The following is an 8,756-nucleotide window of genomic DNA, read 5'->3' on the forward strand; positions in this document are numbered from 1 at the left end:
CAGGGGGGTTTCATCCTAATAATTGATAGAGGATCTTCCTCATTATAGTATTTATTGTAAATTATCTTGGCCCATTTGTGATCTCTATCCTTATAGAGGTACCAGATAAGTTTTTCCCCTAGTGCTTCATTTTTCCATTGTAGATTCTTGATCCCTAACCCACCCAAATCCTTGGGTTTGCAGATTTTCTCCCATTTAATGAGCACCAATTTTTTGTCCTCTTCACTATCTTTCCAAAGAAAATTATGCATTTTGGTTTTGAATTTAAGGAGGTTCTATTTGGACAAAGGCAAGCAAGATAATGGGAAGGTCGGGATGGCTGATAAGACTAATATGATCTTAGTGCATTTTTTGGCTTTTGTTAGCCATCTATCCTTCTAGCAGCCAAGTTTGGCATCCATTTTTTCAAAGGTATTACACCACACCTTGCTGGATTTCTTTCCTTTTTCTAGAGCAATTCCCAGATACTTGCAAGGGAATCAACCTTTTTTGTATCCCATGATTTTGCATACCTGTTGTTCCAATGCTGATTTCGTATTCATAAAGTAAATCTCAAATTTGAGCTCATTAACTTTTTGACTAGAAGCTTCCATATATGTTTTAATGATGGATTTAAGACCCAAAGCCTCATCTATCCTACTTTTTCCTGGCAATATAGTGTCATTAGCGTATTGTTGGAGAGTAATATTGGGTACATTTTTAGTAACCTTAATACCTAATATTTTTTGCCTATTATAAGCATCAGTCACTGCTCTCCCAAATGCTTCAACTATGATGATGTAAAGGGAGGGGGATAAAGGGTCTCCCTTCCTAATGCCTTTGGATATATCAAAGTAGCCTTTTGGTGTTCCATTAATGAGAATTAAGATTTTGGCAGTAGATATGCATTTGTAGATAAGGTTGATCCATTGATGAGAGAAGCAAAAAGCTTCCAAAACCTTATAGAGAAATATCCAATCAACCATATCGTATGTTTTTTGAATATCTAATTTCATGAACATACATGGCTCTTTGTTCTTACATGTTGAATGGATTTTCTCTTGGACGGTAATAATACCATCTAGGGTAGATCTATTGGGCACAAAGCCCGTTTGTTCTTCTGATATAATTTTAGGGAGTATCTCCTTTAACTTGTTAGCTAAAATTTTAGATAAAATAGTATAAACTGTATTGCATAGCGCAATGGGTCTGAAGTCTCATGGGGTTTCAGCAGCTGACTTTTTGGTAATCAAGGTGAGGAATGGATGATTGATCTTTGATAAAAGAGCAGTCTATGCCTATGATATCTCAGCATTTTTGGTAAAAGAAGGCTTGGAATCCATCTGGGCTCGGGGATTTATCCAAATTCATTTCAAAACCCATCTTTTTGACTTCTTCCAACGAGATAGGTTTTTTTAGAGCCTTATTATCTTCCGTAGTGACAATTTTAGGAATCATTTTAAGAAGCTTAGCTTGTGCAACCCTATTAGACCCTTCATAGTTGTTTAAAGTGTTATGAAAATATTTAATGAAGGTATCTATGATTTCACTCAGTTTATCTATTGTAATGCCCAAATGATTCATAATAGCCGTTATTTTTCTCTTAGATCTATTGTATAAAGTGGAGTTATGGAAGTATTTCATGTTCCAGTCCCCTCATCTAACCACTTTTCTCTAGATTTTCATCTCCAAATGATTTCCTCTTTGGTTAGAATATCCTTTTGCCTTGCCAATAAGTCTTTTTCTCACATATAACTATCATTGTCCATCCCTTTCTTAATCACTTCTAAATTTAAATCTTTTAATTGTTTTTCTATATCTTTTTTTAAAAAAAAATATTATTGAAGTGCTCCTTGTTCCATTTGAGGATTTGTTCCTTGAGCATCCTCATTTTGGCAACAAATATGTACATCTTAGATCCTTCAAAATTATCATGTGCCCACCATTCTTTCATGTTGTTAATGAAGCCAAAATCTAAGAACCACATTTTCTCACATTTAAATGGGTTCCTAGCAGGTTTATGTGGTTCTAAAAATTTGAATCTGACTAGAAAGTGATAAGATCCAGTGATAGGTAGCATGGCAGAGCGAAAATTCATGTTGTTAGCATTAGGGTCCCCTTTAATCATGCACCTGTCTAGTTTCTCTGTTATGTATTCAAAGTCTTGTTTCTTGTTGTTCCATGTATAAACACCATTACTAATAGGTATATCTATCAAGCTATGAGAATTGCACCATACCTTGAAATCCTTAGAAGCTTGCGATAGATGTTGATTACCACCTATTTTTTCGTTAATATTTAAGATTGTGTTAAAGTCTCCTCCTAATAAGAACAAATTATCTTTGAAATTCTTCATAAAAGAGCCAATTTCTTCCTAGACTAATTTTTTACCAAGGTTGGTAATAGGCCCATAGATATTAATGAGGATGAATTTGAGGTTAGATTTTAGGCTCTAGACCTAGCCACTCGTCCAATTGTTACTTAAATTAATGATATTTATACCTACCTCCCTGGGGTTCCAAAGGATCCCTAAACCCCCTGAAGCACCTACTGACTCTTGAAATACTGAGTTCCATAGTCCTAACTTTTTATCTAATTTAAGAATTTCTAACTTATTTAGTTTAGTTTCCTGAATGAGAATAATGTCAGAATCAAAGGATTTGAGGTTATGTTTTAATAATCTCTTTCTACTAGGGGTATTAATGCCCCCAACATTCCATGTTGTGATCTTCATTTCTCCTTGGGAAGGCACTTCCTCTTCCCCTGATTAAAAATCTAATCAATCTTTTGTTGTTCTCTGTTGTGCTTGTAGACTTCTCTGAGTTCTTTTAGTGATCTACTACCTCTTTTTCCTTTTGTTTTGCCACAAATAGGAGATTCAATCCCTTCTTGATTCATGTGAATTTCCACCTGATCTAGGTTAGCTTCTACCATCTTAGTTGCACTGATTTTTCTTTCAGGGCTCCTATCCTTTTCTTCCTGTACTAGTTCTCTAAGAAGCTAATACACAATGCCAGAGTGATTCTCTAAGTCTACATCTTACCCCACTATGCTATTTTTGCTTCCATCTTTTTCCTTTAGCTCATGGCCAACACCTTGCTCTTTCATCTGGGATTTCCTTGTAATGCCCCGCTAAGGGATCCAAAGAATAAACTAGAATTTTCAATAAGTTTGGTAGCTTTTTTTTTTTATGAAATTAAATACCACATATAACTTATGCACAATAACGGAAGCAATAGTAATGTCCATCTAAAAGTAAACGTAACATACAAAATATATTACATTCTTTAAGATCCCTTAACGTTGGATTACATCTAGAAACATCTAACATACATGAATCCATCTAGTACAACATCCACATGAAATAATAATGATAAGTCCATGTTTATACATTACATTTCAAATACTCAATCATCCATTGTACATGTTATAGGGTATGAGAAGCTCAAAAGAATATACATACATAAAATAAGGTACATCATCCTATTCTAATCCATGATACATCAAAGTAAATATAATCACATGATATTCCCGATACATCATCATAGAAGACATATACATCCATCATAAAGATCAAACATAATAAACTAAGTGCACGGTTCCTCTCAACTGTTAATAGCATCATTAGACCATCGTGGATCCTAGCCATCCCTCTGTGCGTAACATTCCAAATTACCGAAGAGATCATCGGTATTAACATAGTAGGAATGTCACTCCTAATATTTACAACATCATATGTAGAAAGTAATCTAACATGCAAATAAAAGAATAAGATATCATTATCTAAAATATGCTAATCATCAATGAAAAGGATACATATCCACCATCATGAAGGACGCATCAGCCACGATGCCTCAATGAATCTCAAAATGATAAGAGTGGAAAATACACCACCACCCGACCGCGTGGTACCTAAGTGGTCCACTCCCACCGTGCTGAGGAGATAATCTCAAGTCCCAAACAGGATATCAAAATCACATAGCATAAATCTCTATAAGTCCAAGAATCCTAAAAGTATACTAACTCAAAGGTTCCAAACACAAAATCTGACATCTAATCCCAGAGGCACACAATGACATGTAGGAACCCACTATGAAAGTGGGAAAGTTTCATCGCAATTATCATGTAAAGGTTACCCTGGCAATTAGATAAACTCCACGGGTCCATACTAATTTCATGCGGCCACTAGTATCCTCTCATATTGATGAGGCATACTACAGAATGCAAGGTCGCAACCATGCATTCTCACTACTCCCATCCAAGCATGTACAAGCACTCAAGGCATGGGCGAGAACAAAACTCTTATCTTTTTGGGTTCATTCAGTTAGTATTAGGTGTGAATGTTATCACTTATTAATCCAACTTACAATGAGTTACCCTGGTAGCCTCTTAGGGCCCCAACTCCCATTGCAAGCCACTTTCCGTCACTACATGCAGATATCTTACCCTAATTCTCATGGAATCATAAAACTTAAAATCACAAAAGATAATCCATAAGGGTAAGTGCACAAAGTTGTGGTGCCAAAAGGGGGGTATAAGTGGACACCTTTTTCCTGAAATTAGAAAATTCTAGACTTCAACAAGAATTTGAAGATAGTTACGCTCAAAATTTTAAGATATGATAAAAACAAAAGTCGTAGTCTTTTGAATCTAGTTTCTAAACTACTAATTTTTTTTCAAAATGGTTTAGTTTTAGGTCCTCAAAAAAGGGGCCACAGAAAGTGGTACTATTTATTCCAAAAAAACATAACATAGTACAAAGTGTGGCCACCCTAAAATTTTAACTTTTTTTTTGAAATTCTTGAATCGCTCTGGTCAAAAGTTACCTAACACTATGTTGTTTATCCCAAAATTTTCAGGTAATTTTATAATGTGTATTTTTTTTTTAATGAATTTTTAAATTAGACCCATCCCAAAAATGTGAAATATATGTGTGCTCCCCCTAGAAATGATTGAAAACTAATCTAAAATCAAAACTTCTTTTTTTCAAAGTGTGTAGAATGGAGTCTAGTTTCTAAAAAACTAAGTTGTTACAAAATTCGATGAATGAGCTAAAATCTACAGCCCAATTAGTACATGGTGGTTTTTGACAAAAAATGAACATACATTCAAAAGAAATTATGGATGAAAGACTTAAAATAGTTCAAATTAAAAATAAATTATATGGTTAGATAGCTAACACAGAGACCTATAATGTTATGTAACCTGATCTTATCGATACCCAACCACGAAGAATCTTGAAGGGGAGCACACAAGAAAAATCAATCATTTTTTGTATGTTTGCTGGAAAACACATCTCAGACCTATTTATAAACTCCAAACCTTTGGGTTGGATCTCCAAGGCAAAACCAAGCTTTAGGCTTGGTTTTAATGCAAAGCTTTGAATAGCGCGTGCGCCCTAGAGCGCGCATACCATATTAAAATGCTATTGAATTCGAGGTAGTGCGCACGAGCTATAGTGCGCACGCACTATTGAGACCTAAATTGCAAACCAAAACCAAGAGAGAGCTGGGGGGTGGGGCGAGGGAATGGCTATTTGTGTGTGTGAGAGAGATAGAGAGAAAGTAGGGGATGGGAGAGGGGAGAGAGGAAGTGAGAAAGAGTAGGGGTGGTAGAGAGAGTATAGGATAGGAGATAGAGGAAATGTGAGAGAGTAGGGGTGGCAAAGAGAGTACAAGATGCAAGAGAGAGGAAGTGTGAGAGAGAGAGTAGAGGTGACAAATAGAGAGTATGGGATGGGGGAGAGAGATTGAAGTAGGGGATGGGAGAGAGAGGAAGTGTGAGAGAGAGTACAAGTTGGGAGAGAGAGATTAAGAGTAGGGGATGGGGGAGAGAGAGAGTAGGTGGTGGGAGACGAAGTGGGAGAGGAAGAGTGAGAGAGAGGAGGATGAGAGTGCATGTGTGTGAAAGAGAGAGAGTAGGGAATGGGAGAGGGGGAAGATAGAGTAGCTTGAGAGAGAGTAAGGGATGGAAGAGAGAGTAGGGGATGGAAGAGAGAGTAGGTGATGGGAGAGGGAGTGGGAGAGGGAGAGAGAGAGGGGGGATGGAAATGTGTGTTAGAGAGAAAGAGAGAGAGTGTGAAATGTGAGAGAGGGTAGGGGTTAGCAGAGAGAGAGTAGAGAGGGAGAGGGAGAGAGAGAGAAGGAGAGAGTGAGAGAGAGTGAGAGTAGGCAGTGGGAGAGGGAGAGCGAGTGAGAGAAAAAGTAGAGGATGGGAGAGGAGAGAGGGGGGATGGGTGTGTGTGAAAGAGAGAGAGTAGGGAATGAGAGAGGGGAGAGAGAGAGATAGAGAGAGTAGGGGATGGGATAGAAAGAGAGTAGGCAATGGCAGAGGGAGTGGGAGAGGGAGAGAGAGGGTGGATGGAAGAGAAAGAGATTAGGCAATGGTAGAGGGAGTGGGAGAGGGAGAGAGAGGGGGGATGGAAGTGTGTGTAAGAGAGAAAGTAGGGGATGGGAGAGAGTGTGAGAGAGAGTAGGGGTGGCAAAGAGAGAGAGTGAGAGTAGGGGATGGGAGAGAGAGGGGAGAGAGAGAGAGAGAGAGAGAGAGAGAGAGAGAGAGAGAGAGAGAGAGAGAGATAGTAGGCAATGGGAGAGGGAGTGGGAGGGAGAGAGAGAGAGAGGGGGAATGGAAGTGTGTAAGAGAGATAGAGTTGGGGATGGGAGAGAGTAGGCAATGGGAGAGGGAGTGAGAGAGAGAGAGGGGGGGGAATGGGAATGTGTATAAGAGAGATAGAGTAGGGGATGGGAGAGAGTGTGAGAGTTTGAGAGAGAGTAGGGGGTGGTAGAGAGAGCTTGTACAGGATGGGGGTGAGAGAGAGAGTATGAGAGAGAGTAGGGGATGGAAGAGAGAGAGTGAGAGTAGGGGATGGGAGAGAGAAAGTAAAGAGGGAAAGAGAGTACTTGAGAGAGAGAGAGATAGTAGGTGGTGCAAGAGGGAGTGGGAGAGGCAGAGAGATGGGGGATGGGAGTGTGTGTGACAAATCTAGAGAGTAGGGGATGGGAGAGGAGAGAGAGAGGGGGGGATGGGAGTGCGTGTCTATGAAAGAGAGAGAGTAGGGGATAGGAGAGGGGAGAGAGAGATTAGGGGATGGGGGAGAGGGAGTGGGAGAGGGAGAGAGAGAGAGGGGGAATGGGAATGTGTGTAAGAGAGACATAGTAGGGGATGGGAGAGAGTGTGAGAGTGTGAGAGAGAGAGTAGGTGGTGGCAGAGAGAGCTCGTATGGGATGGGAGAGAGAGAGTGAGATTAGGGGATGGGAGTGTGAGAGAGAGTAGGGGATGAGAGAGAGAGAGAGAGAGTGAGAGTAAGGGATGGGATTGGAGAGAGAGAGAGAGTAGAGAGGGAGAGAGAGAACTTGAGAAAGAGAGATCTAGTAGGCGGTAGGAGAGGGAGAGGGAGAGAGATAAGGGGGATGGGAGTGTGCGTGACAGATGTAGAGAGTAGGGGATGGGAGAGAAGAGAGTGGGGGGATAAGAGTGTGTGTGTCTGTGAAAGAGAGAGAGTAGGGGATGGGAGAGAGTGTGAGAGTGAGAGAGAGAGAGTATGAGATGGGAGAGACAGAGTGAAAGGATGAGAGAGAGTGTCAGAGAGAGTAGGGGATGGGAGAGAGTGTGAGAGAGAGTTGGGGATTGGAGAGAGAGAGAGTAAGAGTAGGGGATGGGAGAGAGAGAGAGAGTAGAGTGGGAGAGAGAGAGAACTTGAGAGAGAGAGAGATAGTAGGTGTTGGGAGAGGGAGTGGGAGAGGAGGAGAGAGAGGGATGGGAGTGCGTGTGAGCGATCTAGAGAGTAAGGGATGGGAGAGGGGAGAGAGAGAGGGGGATGGGAGTGTGTATCTGCAAAAGAGAGAGTTTAGGGGATGGGAGAGGGGAGAGAGAGAGTAGCGGATGGGAGTGTGTGTAAGAGAGAGTAGGGGATGGGAGAGAGTGTGAGAGAGAGTAGGAGGTGGCAAAGAGAGAGAGAGTAAGAAGTGGGAGAGGGAGGATGGGAGTGTGTGTGAGAGATCTAAAGAGTAAAGGATGGGAGAGGGGAGAGAGAGAGAGTGTAGGGGATGGGAGAGGGGAGAGAGAGTAGGAAGAGAGAGAGAGTAGGGAGAGAGAGAGAGAGTAGGGAGGCTGGAGAGTGATGTGTTCTCATATAGTGCGTACGCGCTATAGCACGTACGCACTATGTGAAATTACCTAAAAACAGTCAAAAAGCAACTTTGGGGCCCGTTTCATTCATTCTCTGCTTTTGTTCTATTCTGCACTCTGTTATCCCGATAGAAATTGCGAGTTTCAACACAATAAACATTCTTTCAAAGTGGCAAACACTATTTCAAGCTAACAAACACTATTTCGAGGTGGCAAACACTTTTGGAAGCTAACAAACACCAAATTCAATCATTGGATACACGATTTGAAGAATTTTTGAATATTCCTTGTATAGAAAAGGTTAGTGCAATCTATTTTAAATATTGTTTGTTGATATATAGACACAAATTTGATTATAATTTGACATGTTGTTTAATATATAGTGAATTCATTGAAATTTGTATGTTTCAAGGAAATGTTATTTCGAAATGGTTAGAAATTTGACAAGTCGTTTTATATATATATATATATATATATATATTGTGTATTCATTCAAATAATTATAATTTTTACATGTATTTGAATAATTTGTAATTTACACATTTTAAGTAATTCAAATGTTTGAATAATTTGACATGTAGAAATCATCATCATGCCAAGGAAGAAACCAAAAAATCAAACAAATGAAGATAGGGAGAGAGATTTGGCAA

Source organism: Cupressus sempervirens, chromosome 4, assembly GCF_028749045.1.
Source record: "Cupressus sempervirens isolate cs-2001-9-10 chromosome 4, ASM2874904v1, whole genome shotgun sequence".
Taxonomy (NCBI): domain Eukaryota; kingdom Viridiplantae; phylum Streptophyta; class Pinopsida; order Cupressales; family Cupressaceae; genus Cupressus; species Cupressus sempervirens.